The sequence below is a fragment of the Gadus morhua genome, chromosome 4 (genome assembly GCF_902167405.1).
Source record: "Gadus morhua chromosome 4, gadMor3.0, whole genome shotgun sequence".
Lineage (NCBI taxonomy): Eukaryota > Metazoa > Chordata > Actinopteri > Gadiformes > Gadidae > Gadus > Gadus morhua.
Genome location: NC_044051.1, coordinates 33107929 through 33127315, shown reverse-complemented (window position 1 = coordinate 33127315; position 19387 = coordinate 33107929). Strand labels below are relative to the sequence as shown.

At 43.0% G+C, this 19387-nt stretch overlaps 1 pseudogene; it reads right to left on the bottom strand.

The window, feature by feature from the left end:
* LOC115541731 (zinc finger protein 271-like) overlaps positions 1 to 15596 on the bottom strand; it is a 29120-nt pseudogene extending 13524 nt beyond the window's left edge.
* Between the last annotated feature and the right edge of the window lie 3791 nt (positions 15597 to 19387).

Genomic DNA, 19387 nt, shown 5'->3' with positions numbered 1-19387 from the left:
TCCGAAGTGGTGAAGGGCGGTGGAGCGGTCCTCCTCCCAGTCGTATTATTGGTTTTATTTTTATTTGCTGCAGGTAATCAACATGTGACTAAAGGTTGGAGCCTAGGCCATTGCAAATCATAGGCTAGATTCACCTGAAATTATTCAAATGGATGCTTACAACTTACCACATTAAATATTATTTTAATATTTATTTTTGACTTGGCCCCATGTTCGTAGGAGCGTGCTGGCACCACATCTATGGGGTAAAAGGCATGATGATAAATGATATTTTTAGACAATATGCAGAAGCTTTTCACTTACGAATTAACACGGACGGCTATTTTTTGCCAGCACGCTACCCTAGCCATATTATGGGCAACCGTGTTCCCCTTGGCTGTGATTTGGACTTTGAATTCCTCGTAGGAATTCATAATAATACACCATGCACACTCGATTCACTTTGCATAAGAGGGAGTCAAATGACGTGATAAACACACCTTTTATGTGAACGCGCATTGAACCTAAAAGCGGAAAACCTGGTTTGACTAATTGAATCTAAAGTGAGTGTCGTGGAACCATTTAACTCTGACTGCGAGTTGCGTCTCTGTCGAACCAAGTTTTCCCAAGGAAGCCTAGGTATGTTCAGCGAGGTTCGTGGTATACTCCCCTCACATGTTTCCTTTGTATTTACCAACAATGTGAGCATTTACCAATATTTTGCCGTTAGAAGAGTCAGAGAAATAAGTTCTTTATCACACAGACATAAATTACTAAAATGAAAACAAAGCAAAACAAAGCGAATCAAAAAGCTGGAAAGTGTTTAACCCTGATGAAAAGAAAAACTACAAGCAGTAATTTCGACAAATTCCGGACAGAGGTCTCAATCAAAGCGCCCCGTTACCCTATGTGAAAGCACCCCATTGCCCGTGTGCTTGAGCATGTGCACACAAATTGCTTGGGTCGCTCTAGCTGCCGTTACAATGCACCAACAGGCAGGGCTTCTAACCGGAGTGAGTCCTCATGTGGATCTTCAGGGTGCCTTTCAGACTGAAGCGCATCGTGCATTGGTCACACTTGTAGGGCTTCTCCCCGGAGTGACTCCTCATGTGGATCTTCAGGGGCCCTTTCAGACTGAAGCACTTAGTGCATTGGTCACACTTGTAGGGCTTCTCACCGGAGTGAGTCCTCAGGTGGATCTTCAGGTTGCTTGTCCGACTGTAGCGCTTCGTGCATTGGTCACACTTGCAGGGCTTCTACCCAGAGTGAGTCATCATGTGGCGCTTCAGGTGGCATTTCAGACTGAAGCACTTCTTGCATTGGTCACACTTGTAGGGCTTCTCACTGGAGTGAGTCCTCATGTGGCGCTTCAGGTGGTCTTTCAGACTGAAGCACTTCTTGCATAGGTCACACTTGTAGGGCTTCTCACCGTAGTGAGCCATCATGTGGATCTTCAGGTTGCTTGTCCGACTGAAGCACTTTGTGCATTGGTCACACTTGTAGGGCTTCTCCCCGGAGTGAGTCCTCATGTGGACGATCATATTGGCATTGTTGGGAATAACCATGCCACACAAAACACCGGGCCGGCCCTTGCGCCCGCCCTGATGCCCAGTCAGCTCCTTAAGGCGGACGAGGCGTACGCTGCAGTTCAGGCTCTTGGCCACGCTGTGGTCCGCAGACAGCGAGTTCAGGGCCTCCATTTCTGACGCGGTGAAGAGGGTGTCATGGCCGTCCACCGCCAGTGGGCCCTCCCCTTTACCGTAGACGCTCAGGATCTTCAGCTCCCCGCACTGACTGGACATGTGGGAGGAGCCAGGGGCGTCCACACCCAGACTCTCCGAGGTGGCGCCGCGCTGCGTGCTACGGATTCCAAAGGCATCGCAGTCTTCTGCAGAGGGAGGAAAAAAAGACCAAGCAATTGTTTTGATACACTGTTTGCATAAAAGGAGGGAGTGTGTATTTGTACACATGAAATAAACTATTTAAATGTATGTTTATTAGGGCTGTAACGATATGCATATCGAAACCGGAATCACGACACTCAAAGCCAGAAACCTGTCTCGCGGTGTGAGAAGGCAGAAACGCGATACGCCCTTTCTAACTCTCCGGTCAAATTGTCAGATGGAAATTTGCTAATAACCTGTCTAAATAATAGTCTGCTGACACCGCCCCCTCTTATCAATGCCGTAAGTCTGCGACGAGATGGCCTCTCTGTGATGACAGCTCTCCGTGGCTACGGAGGATTGCATTTCTCCACAGCCTGCAAAGTCCTCATATGCGTTAGGAATGACATTTATCCAGAGTGAGACAAATGCGAAAAAATAGCCTGTGTGATCCTGTCTCTATTGTTTTGTGTGCTTAGAACGGCAGTTGGTCTGCTTATAGGTCGGAATGAAGCGGCCACCGATTATTGACAGGATGGGTACTTTTTTCTACCGGACTCGTTTGTTTCTTCACTAGACACACACGCTACCGCTCGCTCTCCTCGCTCGTCCACTCACTCGCTGACGTCACTCACACACACATAGGCACACTGCCATTCACACACACACATAGGCACACTGCCATTCACACAAACACAGGCACACTGCCATTCACACAAACACATAGGCACACTGCCATTCACACACACATAGGCACACTGCCATTCACACACATATGGAAGTAAATCTGTGCCATCGGGTTTTGAATATAAAAACACATTGAATTATAAGCACGGAATATTGATGCGTTGAAATAACTGAATTTTTTGCCTCTGAATTTAACTCTTTACATTTTCAATATATCATATTCACCTTTATTTTTCAATGTTAAAAAAATTCAACGTTAAAATATTCAACTCTAATATTTTCAACGTCCAAAAATTCAGTCCGCCAAAGTCACCATCAAAATTCAGTGTACGAAATTCAGTGTTAACATCCAGGGACCCAAGAAAGAGCAATCGATCCTAGATGCTAGATCGCGGTCAAACGAGTGTGCGCGTCGTTGGATACCTGACTCTCTCACGCGGGAAGGCAAAACAGATTTAGCCGTGTCGAACGGCAACAGAAGCAGTAATAGTGCTTCGGCGAGTACATTTTTCTATATATATATATGCCATTCGTATGGGGTGTTTCTGTAAGATTCAGCAATGGACAATACTAACGGACACTTGTACATAAGAAGGACGTCGAATTGAAAAATAGGGGTAGTTCGGAATTTTGGACATAGGGCCTGATTCCCAAGTTAGCCTTGGTGTTCTTTATCATTGGAGACTAGGCTAGTGCAAGTCAACGGGCATATTTTGATGCTGGTTTATAACGTCTTTATTGAAGATTTCAGGGGTACAGTTCTAACAGTCAGGTGTATAATATGTAGCGCCACTAGGTGGCGCTGTCACGTTAAAATTGTACCGGGGGCGAAAATTGTACCGGCCTACGTCATCGTTTGTTTACATCCTGACAACCTGCCCGGCCACAGACGACGCGATGCAGAAAACATGTTTCCAAACGATGAAATAACATAATACAGATAGCGGATCGCTATCTGTATTATGATAGATAGCGATAACACTTGTTTTTACTTTATATTTGTATTGTATTTAATTGTTTAATCGAAACAATAAAAAAAATTTGCCCACGAAACGGGCGATCGCGTCAAATGACAAATGTTTTGCCCGCGAAACGGGCGATCGCGTCAAATGACGTAGGAGGGTTCTTGAAACATAATACAGATAACGGATCGCTAGATAACACTTGTTTTTACTTTATATTTGTATTGTATTGAATTGTTTAATCGAATTTAGCTAGTAAACTGAGTGTTTTAAGCAGGTTTCATAGTCTAGAATGTTCAAGAACCTTCCTACGTGATTTGACGCGTGATTTGACGCGATCGCCCGTTTTGCGGGCAAATTTTTTTATTGTTTCGATTAAACAATTAAATACAATACAAATATAAAGTAAAAACAAGTGTTATCGCCATCTATCATAATACAGATAGCGATCCGCTATCTGTATTATGTTATTTCGTCGTTTGGAAACATGTTTTCTGCATCGCGTCGTCTGTTGCCGGGCAGGTTGTCAGGTTGTCAGGATGTAAACAAACGATGACGTAGGCCGGTACAATTTTCGCCCCCGGTACAATTTTAACGTGACAGCGCCTCCCTCTTTTGTTTGGTTATACGAGATAACGTGGAGTGAAGAAGTGCGTGCTCTTTCGCTCGGCTAGAATAAACAGCAGTATGCGATCGAAGTCTCCCTTTTTAACATGAGTTATTTAGTTACTGATTTGTTGTAGGCAGGAATCCCGGACTTTCCACCTGTGTGTTAAATATATAGTGCCGTGGAGACCTGGCGTTGTATGGTCAAAAGCTTATAGTATACTAAAAGTACCGTGAGGAGAATCTCGCATGTTGCCTCCTTCATGCTAACCCTGACCTACTGTACCATCGCACGTTACACAGTATGTGAGAAGATCTCCTTCAGCTCCATCTCCTGCTACTAGGGATGGGCACGAGTAGTAAATTCCAAACTCGAGTGATCGAAGGAATTCCTCGCGGATCAATCGAGTACTCGTTTAATCGAATCTATTTTTAGAATGCAACGCATCTGCAGCAGGAATAGGCCTGATGATGAACGGCAATATTACCAACCAACATGTAATGCTTATTCTCCATCAAAACAGTCAGAGTTATCAGAGTATTCGTTATTTATTTTTGCAAACATTCAAAACACATTTTCCTTACAAAAATAAATATGCGTCTCACAATTTAAATCACGTCGAACCAAGCCTGTAACAGTTAAAAAAAAACAAAAAACGAAACAAGTAGCCTAACCATTGCAAATTATTTAAAGCTGCAAATTAAACGGCAGCAAATGGACTATGGAAATACTCAGCGTTGTGATCTTCTCTACACGGCCGGAATTACAGCTGCATCTTGCGGCGGTGAAAATAGCCGACACACTTGGTTGCTGCGGGTCTGCTTTCCCGAACTCACCGTTGTGTTTCAGGAGCATATGTTGCCGCATAGTACTTGTAATACTCTGGTAGCTCGATTTCGCTTGGCATATTTTACATTTCACCTTATGATCTGCTATTTCTTTAAAGTATTTCAATTCTTCGCTGCGCTTTGCTTCAACTGCTTTTTTGGCGTGCCTGCACACGGCACGGAACGCGCCACACAGAAATTTGATACATTTCATTTGCTTTGTGCCCACGCCACGGCATGCGTTAGTGGCGCCGCACAGAAAATTGATACATTCGCTTCAGAAAACTTTGTTTGTGTGTGTATATGCAAACTCGAGTTTGCCTGTCCACCAACCGAGTTCATTTGTAACGAGGAGTACTCGAGTAATCGATTCCTCACGCCCATCCCTACCTGCTACTTTCATGCTTTACCGTTCTTTCCGCCAGATGCTTCAGGTCTTTAAAGCCAACAGTGGTCCAAACTGAGTCTGCGTTAGTGGTATTTCCAAAAAGAAGGCATGGAAAGCAAAACAGTGCTCTTTTTGTTGTGCTCGCAGTTAGCCATGTCTTTCAAACCACTCCATCTTGAAATTTCGGTTCGTTTTCTCACCAGGCTGGTTCAGAATGAAGTCCTCTGGTCTGTGTGGTCCCAAACGTTTTATTTCTATTGTTATTCATTAATTAAATTGTTATTCATTGATTAAAAAACTCTTTCAAAATTGTGTAAAATCTACCAATAGCGAACTCTTCTGTAATTCTCCTGTAACTCCTGATCTCACTCTCACTGTATGTTTTTTTTGCTTAGTCTCGGGGTAGACTTCTCGCGGGTTTCGCATTATCCCAGTCTACATTACGTAGAATACGTAGATTACGCAGTTAACGTCTAGGGGCAAATTTGAAATTGCCCCTAGCCTCAATGTTAACTTTGGCCGGTGTGGTTCGCGCTCATTGGTGTTTCTATGGTAACGGTGGGGCAGCGTGGGTCTTTGCCCCTCCGGAAACAGGAAACGGAAATATAGACATAACGTTAATTCAAGCAAGCACACAGGCAGTAGAACACACGAATCAAATTACTCAAAAACAAGGCTATAATGCTTGTGAGTCAAGTTTATTCACACAAATATGTACGCTACTTTGCATATAAAAATATATATATAGTTTGCCACGAAGTAGGAATGGATTGAGCCTTCTGCTCAACAGCGCCATCTCGTGGGTCTGGTGGGGCACACCCCACCTGCCCCGAATGTAGAAACGCCACTGGATAGACCGATTGGCTCTATCAAATAATGCTCCCACTGCAGAATCACGTTATTTTACACCTCTACTCACCCCATGTACATTGTTTTATAACGTATATATTGAAGATTTCAGGGGTGCAGTATGTGCAATGTATGTAATGTAAAAAAAATAGCACTTCAAGAAAAAACATAAATAATCAATTAAACTAAATAAATAACATCAACTACAAAAGTGTAGCAAGTATTGTTAAAAGTTGTATATATTTGTGAATGGGATTATTCATGTGTGGGTTTATATATGCAATAGCTAATAATTATTCAAAATATCCGATAATACAAACATTTTATTTTGAGTTACGTTATTTCAATGCATAAATATTCAGTGCTTAGAATTCAATGGGTTTTTATTTTCAAAATCTGATGGCACAGATTTACTACCATAAGTGTAAATTTTGAGCCCTCTAAGCAGTGACTGCTTAGAGGGCTCAAAATTAACACTCGCCAAACTGGGTAAAGTAGTCTTAAGTTATTGAGTCCACCCGCCACTTTGGCTGGACACATCTTGTCCTTCAGCTGCAGAGAGCTGAGAGCAGTCAACAGTAGCCTATATAGACACATTTTGAAATAAGCCATGGAAGAACTACTCCAAAAACATTCACAACAACCTATTTAATTGATCCTAGATTGTAGAAATATGTATACTAATTAATTGAATAGGCTGTGTTCAATGTATAAAGTTTGGTTTTAATTAAAAGGAAATGTTCTAAAAATGTTTATCATTATTATGATAATTATGTGTATAGATAAACAATATAGAGATATAGATATTAATATTATTGTTCTATGGGCCAATGGACCAAGATGACATGCTCAAAGGTAATTAGAGTGAAATGCAAGGGTTATGGTGATGCAAGTCACACTGCTACAAAATTTATTTTTATGCTACTGAATTTTTGTGCAGTGCTACCACTTAAAAAAAATAAGCGAACAGCCCTGGATATGCATTTATAGTTCTTCCTTAATGTATTTACTGTTTTTATGTTCTTGCTTTTAACAGGATGAGTTGGATGACACTGCACAGGCCTGTAACACACACACCATCAGGCCATCGAAAAACCTTAACGTCCCCAGCGGTCGGCCGAACGTGATGTTTGCATTACCTGAACTCTATGGGACAAGAGACTTCCTTTCCCCAATTGAAGCTTATGATTTTCAACTGTGCAAAAATTAATTTATCTTTCGCCAGACCAAACCGTGTTATCCAGATCTATATGAACTATGCAACATCTCTATGGCTGAGTCCAATCTCACTCTAGCAACAGATCCATATCATGCAGTGAATTTGTACATGCACCTCAGAGGCCATCAGGGCATGTGTGTAGGTCAGACGTATTTAGTTGTGTCTTGTGTTGAGCTTCGAAGTGGCAGGAATCTTTGGTCACATAAGTAATTCACCTTGCTGTCCTTTTCCTTTATAAGTTTCCTTTAAAGTCATAGCTCAACATCTCTAGCTTTTGGCAAATGTTATATTCCTTTAAACGATAGTTTAGAAACACAGAAATGAGGGGGGGGCTTTATAGACAAAGCCTGTAAAAAGTAAATGAAATGTGTATCAATTTCAGAACTTTACTTTAACAAATGTATCACTTTTTTCAGTTTGAATTGTATTTAACAAAAAAGGTAACTGGCTTCAGTAACTAAATGTGAATACTTATACTGAGTCTTTCATGATAGAATATCATTGGGTTTCAAATGATGGGACCAAAAAAATGTATGTATCTATCGAACTCTGAATTTCTGATGGCCAATCAGTACAAATATTGACATGTTACCGACAGAAAAGCATTTTGAAATTATCTGTGCATTTACAACCTGTGGTTTCAATTACTGAGAGAGGGGTTAAAAAACGACAACACACGCTATTCATGTTTTTGTTGAGAATGGACGATTTTTTATTACTGTAACTATATTGCTATCCCGTATGTGGAACTCTGAATAAACAAAAAATTGACAAACAAGTTTGGTGCTGTTTCCTGATATTTTTATTCCATATTTTTCACTGGCCACATTAGCTAGATGAAAAACTTAATGAATTAATAATTGTACTTGTTCAAGAACAATTTACTTAATTATTCTTGTAATCAGACTAGTATTACTTTTCATACCATGAAAAGTGCCTGCAGTCTTCTTAATGTCACATGATGTTGCTGTGGTGTCAAGACAGCTGATTGTATACAGCAGGGGGTGCGGTCGTCCTGCCGGTTCAAGTAGGATGACCTGAAACCTGTATAAAATCAGCTGTCTTGACACCACAGCAACATCATGTGACATTTAGAAGAAGACTGCAGGAACATTAACAATCAAAACATGTCAGGGTATGAAAAGTAATACTAGTTGTATATTATGCACTATCTATTATTATCTACACTAGTAGTTTGTTTCGTCGTCTGAGACGTCTCGCCCTTCGTGACACTCCTCTGGGATCGAGCTCTTTCAACAACAACCGCACATCCTCTTTCCTCACACGCAGTCCATGCTCCCTGCATTTAGCGTACATCCATCGGCAGTGTTGTGCCCGAACGCGTTCATTGAACGGTAGTTCATGAACTCGTTCATATTTTGGGCGAACGTGAACTGAACGTACTGTATTGCTGCCTGATGAACGTTACTGTGAACTCGTTCATTCTGGTGCCTGTGAACGGGACGCTAGCTTAGTTTAACTTCGTTCAATATGGGGGTTATTTGTTTATCAACGCGGCGGATGCGCGCGCAGAACGCCGTGTTGTTTGACCGGTTGCCATGCCATCTCCGTGTGGTTAATTTGAAGTTGCGGTGAGTTCAGTTTACTGTTACATTAAACTGTAATCAGAAAATGCGGTTATATGCTATAGACCCTATTAGGGATGGGCGTGAGGAATCGATTACTCGAGTACTACTCGTTACAAATGAACTCGGTTGGTGGACAGGCAAACTCGAGTTTGCATATACACACAAAGTTTTCTGAAGCAAATGTATCAATTTTCTGTCGGCGCCACTAACGCATGACGTGGGCGCAAAGAAAATTAAATGCATCCATTTCCATGGCGCGTTCCGTGCCGTGTGCAGGCACGCCAGAATTCAAAAAGTTAAGAGATGGCGGTTAAAGCAAACCGCAGCGAGGAATTGAAATACTTTAAAGAAATAGAAGATCATAAGGTGAAATGTAAAATATGCCAAGCGAAATCGAGCTACCAGAAAGTACTATGCGGCAATATGCTCCTGAAACACAACGGTGAGTTCGGGAAAGCAGACCCGCAGCAACGGTGAAAGTGAAAGTGTGTCGGCTATTTTCACCGCCGCAAGACGCAGCTGTAATCCCGGGCGTGTAGAGAAGATCACAACGCTGAGTATTTCCGTAGTCCATTTGCTGCCGTTTTATTTGCAGCTTCAAATTATTTGCAATGGTTAGGCTACTTGTTTCGTTTTTTTTAAACTGTTGCAGGCCTTGGTTCGGCGTGATTTAAATTGTGAGACGCATATTTATTTTTTAAGGAAAATGTGTTTTGAACGTTTGCAAAAATAAATAATGAATACTCTGATAACTCTGACTGTTTTGATGGAGAATAAGCATTACATGTTTGGTTGGTAATATTGCCGTTCATCATCAGGCCTATTCCTGCTGCAGATGCGTTGCATTCTAAAAATAGATTTGATTTAACGAGTACTCGATTGATCCTCGAGGAATTCCTTCGATCACTCGAGTTTGGAATTTACTACTCGTGCCCATCCCTAGACCCTATAGTATCTGTCGTATAAAGGCTGGGACGAATTTCCAATTATAAATATGTACACTTTATGTTGAAAGTATTGCAATGTGCAATAAAACACGATAGAAACTGTATTTCGCTACGATACTTGATTCAACCACTCTTTCATCCTAGACAAACCAAAAAGCGGGCTCAATGTTCAAAATACCGGAAAAAACGAATAGCTCACAGCAACATATTGAAAAAAAGAACTATGAACTAGTTCATTTTTTGGAACTGTGAACTTAGTTCAAAATGTTGAATTATGAACGTTGAACTGAACTAGTTCATTTTAAAATTTGTGAACTGAACTTTGAACTAGTTCATGTAGAAAGTGAACTTTCCCAACACTGTCCATCGGTACCCGTGAAGCTGTCCAGGGCCCCGTTTACCGAAAGCATCTTTAGCCTAAGGGGATCGCAGAGTGGGTCGTACGAGCATCGTACAGTTTTCACACCGTTTCCCGAAAGCATCTTTGGTAACGAACCTCTTAAAAACGCTCACGAGTAGCTAACGAGTGCTCCAGGGTACTCGTAGGACGCTAAGAGCCTCGTTAGCCTACTATAGCCTCAGTGGCGTAGCCAGCGGACATTCCTAGTATTGAATGCGTTTTATTATAACACATTGGTAATGGTGTATCACGTGCGTCTGAGCCTAATGTGGGCCACCATGTTCTTAGTTTGAGAGAGACAGTCCAGGAAATGTTTGAGCAGGCAGGGCACTTAAAATGTGTGAGAGAAAGTTGGGGGGATTTGTGCAGACTGACATAGGCTACTCATAAAACGTAGCATAAAATAATGTAAAAAAAAATGAAAAATAAAAAATATATAAAAATAAAAATGTTAATTATAAAAATATTTTAAAAAAAATGCAAAGGAGCAGGCAAACGGCTGGGATATGGTGGGGATTGGCCACGTTGACGGGAATGTTTAGTGACTTGTGGGAGGGTGGAGGGGGTTAAAAAAAAGTCTCAATCACTCTTCGACGTGCATGAAAACCAGCCGCGTAGTTATGAGGGAGGCCGTCCTCACACCGATCTTCCTCGTCGTCATCGTCCTCAATGTCCTACGGTTCAACCCAAGCTACCCCAGCCTTAGCTGCAATTTTGTGCAACATAGCTGTCACACATATCACAGCGCATGACTTGGCCGGCGAAAACTGGAGCCCTCCGCTGGACTTGTTAAGGCATCTAAAGCGCAACTTCCACCTCCCGATCGTGCGCTCAGGATTAGGACTGATATATATGTCAGGCCTAGGCTTAACAAATTGTGTTTTAATATCTTTAGCATTCATATTATTGCAATCTATTCTTTTCGTAGGCTACTCTGCGGTTGGCCTTGATGGGGAGATATTTTAACCCTTTTTAACCCCATTTTCTTGCGACATTCCTGCGTCATAGCCCGTTTCAGCACCATGTCAGTGGACAGGTACAATCCTACGTTCCTCTTGAGTGCAGCGAATGCACGTTCACGTTAAGATGAGTTTCGGGAAACGCTCCAAAGAAATTATCGATGGTTCGAAGGGTCCACCTTTCGCACCATCTTACGAGCGAAGATCCATCGATATCGGGAAACGGGGCCCAGAGTACTGCAGTTGGTCGCTAATAAAATCCACCAGGACCGACAGGTCAGAGTACACCTTGCGGCGAGAGTGTCCCCTATCCCGCAGTATCGTCTTCAGATGTCTCTCACTTAAGTGGAAGGCGTGCCTACTGGCAAGTATTGATTTGATGTCCGAATATTTGAGGCCAAGCTCAAAATAAACATTGATAAATCCCCCAAACTCCATCGTTGTTAGTTTTTTCCTCTGACCCGGAAGTTGGTTTGCGATGTCTCGCAGTAATGGTACGGGGCTCCGTACCATTACTGCTGCTGTTGCCGTTGGACATGGCCAGAGCGAGAGAGAGATATTATATCTACCACTCTGGACATGGCTAAATCTGTTTTGCCTTCCCGCGTGAGAGTCAGGCATCTAACGAGAATGACGCGACCACTCGTTTGACCGCGATCTAGCATCTAGGATCGATTGCTCTTTCTTGGATCCCCGGATGTTAACACTGAATTTCGTACATTGAATTTTGATGGTGACTTTGGAACGCACCATATGTATTTAGGATGAGTTTAACAGGTCAATCTCCTCATCAGTAAAACGCTACAACTACTGCGGTCCAGTGGCCGGTAGAATACAGTTGTATTCGTTTGTTGTATGGTGAGCAGACATTGTTAAACATTGCATTCTCTCGGTATCCAAGCAGTAGAGATCATTGCCTGTAGCCCCTTTGTTTAATTGTGCCAATTCTCGTATGATGCCCCTTGCCTGATGAGGTGCACACTCGAGTTACAGTGCGTGTATTTATAGTTATGAATGGGCGGCCATGTAATAGTCCGCTGTCCTTTCTTTAATAGGTCTATGGTATTTACACACATAACTGATGCTATCTACCGTTACATTAGCGACAGTAACTTGGCTGTTAGCTGTAGCGCTAATGCTAAAGCAACATTATAATGCTAACAAGGTAGCCATATACAGTACAGCAACACAATGATATGGCGTTAGTCAACTTACTTTTTCGAGGTTTTGTACATCCAAACACTGAGCAACTGCGATGCTTCGCTCGTTTGCAAGCCACGGTGACTCTCAAGGAGAGAACTGTGTACAGTACACGTTCTTAACTCATTTTCTCATGGGCGGTCGGAACAAATAATCTGGGCGGGCAAAATAATAGAAAGGGGAGGTAACCATTCCCCGTAATGTCCTTTTTTTTTATATTAAACATGGTTAAAAATAATACTAACAGAATAAATGCAAGAAAAAATCCTAAGGAATAAATAATGAAGTTCAAATGATACCGTTTTTTATAATTATGATGTTCAGCTCGTTTGTTAAAAGAAATCAAAGCTTTTGGACCAAACAATAACACTATTTGAACAGATTAACCGAAACCATCAAACAAGAAAAGAAAAACAGAAATTCACTGCTCCAGCTCATAACAATTCATTATTTTTTTCTGAAGATTCTTTTTAGTTTTGATATAGTGGTACATTTTAAGCCTATTGCATTGGTTCAAAGTTTCCCTCTGTTTTAGGAACTTTCTACACACACCGGACACACACACACACACACACCGGACACACAGACACACCGGACACACACCAGACACACACACACCGGACACACAGACACAAACCGGACACACACATATTAGTAAACAGAAAAAGAAGAGACCCACCCGACACAAACCCAACCCCTGTGCATGACCATACGACATAAGGAACGATTAATCATGGTAGGTTTGTTATCCTACCAAGTGTATTAAAGAAACACTTGACACTACACTGTGTCTTGTGTTTCAACTCATCTTGGTAATTTGGAGCTGATTGGACAATTCAGCCAATGAATCTAATAGGCTACCTCCCTCAGCAGCATTCGTGCATTGCCCAACATGACCACATGCTGAGAGAAGTGATAGACAGTTAGCAGAGAGTCGTAAAAGCACTTTCTACCCATTTCAGTGGAGGAATTGGACTCCTCATGCAATGTTATACTTAAAAGGAACAAGTAAATTACATATTAATTAAGTCTTTCGGCATGGATTAAAAAAAAAAATGATACAACGGTCCCAAACTGCATTTGAAATAGACCTTGAGGCTCGGGTAAAACACTATAGGACATTGATCAGGATATGCCTCAATATCAGAATAACAACCATGAGTCAAATAGCAATGTCTAGTGGAATGAAAGTGAAAGCAGTGTAAGCTTGTCCAGTCCCTGCAAGTCAGGATGTAGGCTATGAATCAGAATGCATTTTTAGCTAGTTGGCATCCCAGAAACCTATTCTATATTTTCTTGGGGAGGACCCCCGTCCATTACTGCACCCCACCCACGAATTGGATCACCAGCCGCCGCTGCAAACAGGGAGTGAAGGGGGACCAATGCTAGGAATCTTCTGACTTTGTCCCGTTAGAATAATGCTGCCTTCAAGAGGGAGGATCGGCCTAAACTGAGCATCGCTGAGATCTAGACATTTAACCAGGGACCTTTTAAAATGGATCATCTTCAACCATTATCGCCTATTATGATACAATCCATCCAAGTTAGTTAGCATTAAGCGCACAGAATGGAAAGGTAAGTGGAATGAACACAATCATGTATAATGTGGGGTTCAATCTGAGTCTATTTCACAAGTGAACTTTGTAGGCTTTTTCTAATAACAAAGTTAGAGGTAATGACATAGTTGTGGAAATATCAAGCGTAGCTTCAATATACAATTGTATACAAATGATATGAACCCTGTTTACATAATTAGTCAATTTAAAGTAATTTATATACATTCTCCTTGGCCCTAGAGATACCTCCCGTCCCCTCTGATTGAAAGGTGTTAAGATAGTTTGCATTTGCAATTTAACTTATTGAACAAATGCTTGGTAACTTTGTTGCCTGTTTCTTCCCATGATTAAGCTCTAAAAATAAATCAAATGTTTTGCAGTCAGAAGTGTCCTAGAACTAAGTTATTCTTCATCACAGACATATCTCAAAAATAAAAACATGGCGAATCAAAAATTGGAATGCGTTTAATCGTGATGAAAAAAAAAAGCCGCACCTGGATACAGGTGTCAAAGCATCCCTTTAAAGGGGTAGTTCGGAATTTTGGACAAAGGGCCTGATTCTCATAATGTTAGAAATAAAACAAACGTTAGAAATTAAGCTTCTCGCCGGTGTGAGTCTTCATGTGGACGTTCAGGTTGCCATGCCGAGCGAAGCGCTTTGTGCAATGGTCGCAACTGTAGGGCTTTTCCCCCGTGTGAGTCTTCATGTGGCCCCTCAGGGACGAGCTCTGGCCGAAGCGCTTCGTGCATTGGTCACACCTGTAGGGCTTCTCGCCGGTGTGGGTCCTCATGTGGCTCTTCAGGTGTCCACTTACGCTGAAGCGCTTCTTGCATTGGTCACACCGGTAGGGCTTCTCGCCGGTGTGGGTCCTCATGTGGATCTTGAGGTTGGTGCTGTGACTGTAGCGCTTTGCGCATTGGTCACACCTGTAGGGCTTCTCCCCAGAGTGAATCCTCATGTGGATGTCCAGGTTGCCTTTGTGACTGTAGCGCTTGATGCATTGGTCGCACCCGTAGGGCTTCTCGCCGGTGTGAGTCCTCAAGTGGATCTTCAGGGTGGAGCTGTTACAGAAGCGCTTTGTGCATTGGTCACACCTGTAGGGCTTCTCGCCGGTGTGAGTCCTCATGTGGTTCTTCAGCTTGCCTTTCTCAGTGAAGCGCTTCGTGCATTGGTCACACTGGTAGGGCTTCTCCCCGGAGTGAGTCCTCATGTGGACGATCATATTGGCATTGTTGGGAATAACCTTTCCACACAAGACACCGGGCCGGCCCTTGCGGCCGCCCTGATGCCCAGTCAGCTCCTCAAGGCGGACGAGCCGCACGCTGCAGTTCAGGCTCTTGGCCACGCTGTGGTCAGCGGACAGCGAGCTCAAGACCTCCAGTTCTGACGCGGCAAAGAGGGTGTCATGGCCGTCCACCGCCAGTGGGCCCTCCCCATGTCCGTAGACGCTCAGGTTGCGCAGCTCCCCGCTGTGACTTGACATGTGGGAGGAGCCAGCGGTGTCCACACGCAGACTCTCCGAGGTGGCGCCACGCTGCGTGCTGCAGTCTCTGATGTCATTGTCTTCTTCAGAGAGGAAAACAGAGAAAGAGAGAAAGTGATGTTTTGAATAAATCATTTTCATAAAGGTATACAGTATGTACTTTGTACACACTTGTGTGTTGGAAGAATTATATTTTGACATTCTATCCAACTTCCATTTGTTGATTATGCATTTTCCTTGTCGCCCCTTTGGATGGTCAAGGGTTAAAGGCTCATACTGAGAAGGCAGAATCGAGTACATTCTCAGTTTATCACGGTTGTTTTCTTGCATAGATGCAATGTGTATTACTAACCTAAGGCGGGCATGCCTCCACCAATATCCTCTTCAACCTTGATTGAAATGGTTTCTGGTGTCTGCTGCTTTCCACATAAAGAAGGAAACACACACAAGACATTCTTTCATTTTCACAGAATAGTTGTTAATCCCCACTAACAACAGATTAGGCGTTTTTACCCTGCCAGCTGATAAAATCCCCCTTCGTCTTGGAGCTGGCTTTCTTGGTTAACAGGAGAAGGCGGGGCTACACACTGGAGGTCTTTTTACAATGAATTGCAAAAAAATATATACATAATTTTTTTGATTCAAGACCCTCGCATGCAAGAATGAGTTCACATCTGAGTGTAGGCTAAAACGCGATTAACTATTTACAAGTGCAATAATCCCAACATATTCTTTATTTTGCCAACCACTTTGCTGACGAAGCATTGTAAGGAAAGTTTTTCTGGTACTTTCTCTTAGATCGACCATCTTTCGTCTTCTTTAAATGCGACTGCCTCACCTTCTCTCCCATGATTGTCAGCAGCTTGCGGATTTCGCCGTCTCTCCAGTTACAACTATTCATGTTGATATCGCTGCATCGTCTCTGTTGTAGAGACAATGCAGCAACACCTCTACCCAAGCCTCGCCCCTAGAACCGCAAAGCTGTCTTATCGCATTTACATCAACATGAAACCGCCAATATGGGTAGGGTCAGAGAGGGTTAGTTACCTCGGTCAGTGTAAACGTGCGGATCACACAGGGGAAAAATTGTGCATAAGACGGGCATAATTGGCGGTGTAAAAACATTTACTGAATCATAAAGGTGTGGGCTTTCAATGGGTTTGTTTTAGAGTTGTAACAGAGGAAGCCTCTCTTTTGGATGGTGAATGATAAGATGATTTCCAACCTGCACACTCAGCTCCTCGAGGCAGACCAGCCGCGCGCCGCGCTCCAGGCTCTTGGCCGCGCTGTGGTCCACAGACAGCGAGTTCAGGGCCTCCACTTCTGACGCGGTGAAGAGGGTGTCATGGCCGTCCACCGCCAGTGGGCCCTCCCCTTTTCCGTAGACGCTCAGAATCTTCAGCTCCTCGCTGTGACTGGACATGTGGGAGGAGCCAGGGGCGTCCACACCCAGAATCTCTGAGGTGGCGTTGCGCTGATTGCTACGGTCTCCAAAGGCATCGCAATCTTCTGCAGAGGGAGAAAAAAAAGCAATTGTTTTGATACATTATTTGCATAAAGGGAGGCATTGTGTATTTTTACACGTGAAAGAAACTTTTTAAATGCATGCAACATTGACACAGGGGGTTTAAAATGTGTACTGCTGACAAAGATTGAAAGTTTTGGAGAGGGACGTCTCCTCCAGCACCCTCCTCCCTAGACTCAAAGCGCAAGTGGTTGGCTAGGTTAAGGACACTCAACGAACACCAGCGCAAAGTGATCTGAGCACAACATGACAAGCACAATAATTATATTTTGACACTAAAAAGCAACAACGTGTCCTTCCCTCTAAGCTTATCAGCTAACATTCATACATCATGAATTTAGTGATGTTTGAGAATGATAAACCAGCTCATGTGGCATCTGTCTTGAAACCCTTCTGGACTCTTGACTGATTCCATCTTTGAAATGCAACTCCGAAGTTTGACTCGTGTTTTAGCAGGGCGCCTGTCATGATGCTTTTCAAAAGAGGACCAGGCTTTTTTTTAGCGCAGGCATAATAGAGTACATTCTCAGTTGATCAAGGTTGTTTTCTTGCATAGATGCAATGTGTATTACTAACCTACGGCGGGCAAGCCTCCACCAATATCCTCTTCAACCTTGATTGAAATGGTGTCTGGTGTCTGCTGCTTTCCAAATAAAGGAAACAAACACAAGACATATTCTTTCATTTTCACAGAATAGTTGTCAATCCCCACTAACAACAGAATAGGCGTTTTTACCCTGTCAGCTGATAAAATCCCCCTTCGTCTCGGAGCTGGCTTTCTTGGTTAACAGGAGAAGGCGGGGCTACACACTGGAGGTCTTTTTACAATGAATTGCAAAAAAATATATACATAATTTTTTTGATTCAAGACCCTTGCATGCAAGAATGAGTTCACATCTGAGTGTAGGCTAAAACGCAATTAACTATTTACAAGTGCAATAATCCCAACATATTCTTTATTTTGCCAACCACTTTGCTGACGAAGCATTGTAAGGAAAGTTTTTCTGGTACTTTCTCTTAGATCAACCATTTTTCGTCTTCTTTAAATGCGACTGCCTCACCTTCTCTCCCATGATTGTCAGCAGCTTGCGGATTTCCCCTTCTCTCCAGTTACAACTATTCATGTTGATATCGCTGCATCGTCTCTGTTGTAGAGACAATGCAGCAACACCTCTACCCAAGCCTCGCCCCTAGAACCGCAAAGCTGTCTTATCGCATTTACATCAACATGAAACCGCCAATATGGGTAGGGTCAGAGAGGGTTAGTTACCTCGGTCAGTGTAAACGTGCGGATCACACAGGGGAAAAATTGTGCATAAGACGGGCATAATTGGCGGTGTAAAAACATTTACTGAATCATAAAGGTGTGGGCTTTCAATGGGTTTGTTTTAGAATTGTAACAGAGGAAGCCTCTCTTTTGGATGGTGAATGATAAGATGATTTCCAACCTGCACACTCAGCTCCTCGAGGCAGACCAGCCGCGCGCCGCGCTCCAGGCTCTTGGCCACGCTGTGGTCCACAGACAGCGAGTTCAGGGCCTCCACTTCTGACGCGGTGAAGAGGGTCTCATGGCCGTCCACCGCCAGTGGGCCCTCCCCTTTTCCGTAGACGCTCAGAATCTTCAGCTCCTCGCTGTGACTGGACATGTGGGAGGAGCCAGGGGCGTCCACACCCAGAATCTCTGAGGTGGCGTTGCGCTGATTGCTACGGTCTCCAAAGGCATCGCAATCTTCTGCAGAGGGAGAAAAAAAAGTAATTGTTTTGATACATTATTTGCATAAAGGGAGGCATTGTGTATTTTTACACGTGAAAGAAACTTTTTAAATGCATGCAACATTGACACAGGGGGTTTAAAATGTGTACTGCTGACAAAGATTGAAAGTTTTGGAGAGGGACGTCTCCTCCAGCACCCTCCTCCCTAGACTCAAAGCGCAAGTGGTTGGCCAGGTTAAGGACACTCAACGAACACCAGCGCAAAGTGATCTGAGCACAACATGACAAGCACAATAATTATATTTTGACACTAAAAAGCAACAACGTGTCCTTCCCTCTAAGCTTATCAGCTAACATTCATACATCATGAATTTAGTGATGTTTGAGAATGATAAACCAGCTCATGTGGCATCTGTCTTGAAACCCATCTGGGCTCTTGACTGATTCCATCTTTGAAATGCAACTCCGAAGTTTGACTCGTGTTTTAGCAGGGCGCCTGTCATGATGCTTTTCAAAAGAGGACCAGGCTTTTTAGCGCAGGCATAATAGAGTACATTCTCAGTTGATCAAGGTTGTTTTCTTGCATAGATGCAATGTGTATTACTAACCTACG